Source organism: Mus pahari, chromosome 9 (assembly GCF_900095145.1).
Source record: "Mus pahari chromosome 9, PAHARI_EIJ_v1.1, whole genome shotgun sequence".
Lineage (NCBI taxonomy): Eukaryota > Metazoa > Chordata > Mammalia > Rodentia > Muridae > Mus > Mus pahari.
Window position 1 is genome coordinate 19,551,991 of NC_034598.1, and position 2,472 is coordinate 19,554,462.

Genomic DNA, 2,472 nt, shown 5'->3' on the forward strand with positions numbered 1-2,472 from the left:
AGAGGTGGGGGGAGGGGTATGGGAAACTTTCGGGATAGCATTTGAAATGTAAATAAAGAAAATAATAATAAAAAAAAAAGAAAAATCTTTAAAATATAAAAAAAAAAAAAAAAAAAAACCATGTCATGTCTGCCAATGTGAAGAGTGGGGACTTTTACAAGGTCCCACCCCTAGGTGAAAGGCTGTAGGTAACTAGTGGGTGTGGAGAGGAGTTTTCTTCAGGGATGAGCTCCCCTGATAGGTTATACAATCCACATTAGTGAATTATAAACACAAATAAAATCAACACTTAATGGACTTAATGTGTGTGTGTCTGTATGCATGCATGTATGTATGTGTCTTAGTTAGGGTTTTACTGCTGGGAGCAGACACCATGACCAAGGCAACTCTTATAAGGACAATATTTAATTGGGGCTGGCATACAGGTTCAGAGGTTAAGTCCATTATCATCAAGGGTGGAGCATGACAGCATGCAGGCATGCATGATGCAGAAGGAGTTGAGAGTTCTACATCTTCACCTGAATGCCACTAGAAGACTGGCTCGTATGTGGTTAGGAGGATGATCCCTAAAGAAACACAGTTCCTCCAACAAAGCCACGTCTCCTGAGAGTGACACTCCCTGGGCCAAGCATATTCAAACCATCACAGTATGTATGTATGTATGTATGTATGTATGTATGTATGTATGTATGTGTGTGTATGTATGTATGAATGTATGTATGTATGTATGTATGTATGTATGTATGTAAAACAACTTTATATTAAAGAAGAGGCCATAAAAGGGAGTGGGAGGTAGAGGGAGATGGGATAAGTGAAAATGATGTAACTACAGTACTCATGTATAAAATTCTGAAAAATATAAAAAGCCTGTCATATATTGAAAGATTATGAAATAATTTTCAAAATCTATTGAATCTATTTTGGTAGACATTGATTTTCTAAAGACATTCAGTAGATAGCAACATTCTTAATGAATGCCTATCAGATTGGGATAAAAGGTTAATCAGGATTCTTTAGAGAACAGAATCAGGTTGTCTGGGAATGAGTGTGAGAATCTGCTTTGAGGAGAACTGTTCATAATTATCTATGCAAGTCTCATGATTAGATTCTGAGGCTGTGTAGATAGGAAGGGTTCTTTCACGGTCGTCGTCACTAAGTTCCTTTTCTTCTTGTTCGTGATTGATGTGTGACAGCCATTAAGACTTCTGGATGCCTTTATTTAGGTTGAGTGAATTCCTTATGGCATCCTCACCCACAGTTGCATATGTGGTAAATGAGGTTATGGAAATAAAAGGATGCTGAGAGATTTCCCAGGGCAGAGTGGAGGCTCTGCGGGAATTAGAGCTCGTCTGTCTTCTGAACCAGTTTAACACAGTCCATGTCAACCAAGCTGTGCTGAGCTCCTGTGAAATGGAGTTTGCATCCTTCAGGTTAGTACCCCTGGAAAGCAGAGAACCCTGGTGGGCTATGTTTACTTTTGCTGAAGTTCTGTGATATGCTATGTTCCCCTCCCCTCCCCTTCCATCCCATCTCCTCCCCTTCCCTCCTCTCCTTTCCTCTCCTCCCCTCTTCTCCCCTCTCCTCCTGTCCCTTCTCTTCCCCTCCCCCTCCCATCTACTTTCCCCTCTCCTCTTTCCCTCCCCTCTTCTCCTCTATCCACCCCATTTCCTTGACCTCCCACTCGCCCTCTCTCTCCCTCCCCCACTTCCCCCCATCTTGAGTATTATGGATTGGGCTGAAACTCACTTTGTCGCCAAACATGAACACCTAATTTTCTTGTACTTACTGAGGTTTGAGTTGCCATGGCTGATTTATGTGAAACTGGAGGTGGAAACCAGGGCTCCTCCGTGTTTGACAAACACTCCACCAATTATAACATACCCCTAGCTCAGAACCCTACTCTAGACAACTTTTCTTTTTCTTAACCTTTAAAAAGACCTACCACCCCCCTTTCACACTGTGTTGTAACCTCTCCCCTTAGAAAACAGTCAGTTTCTTGCTTCCTCTCTGAAGGTTAGACGTGACAGTTTCCTCTGGAGGTTGAGTTCTTACAGTGTTTGGAAAGGCATCTCCAGGCCTTAATAATGGAGTATGTTGGACAATGAAGGGAGGTGCTGGCCTATGACCTAAGACTCAGTGCAAATTGGGTCTTTGGGATGTGTAGCTGAGTCATCTGACTGCTGAGGGTTTGAATGCAGTTGGGAATCACAGAGTAAATTATCTCTATTCTCTAAGCAATAGGATTTACTTCTCATTGTTTCAAACATCTTTATTAAGGTTTTAAGAGCATCCATGGGTTAGCCTAACACTTCATATCTAAATCTACTCCTGATAGTTTTCAAAGTGTGTTTCCATCGGTTCCACCAACAAGCCAATAATCTTCAGTCAATCTTGACTTATTCCTTCCTACTTAGAAAGTCCTGCCTCACTTTTCTCTGTGAATTTCCCTGTCCCCGTCTCCTTCGTGGGAGC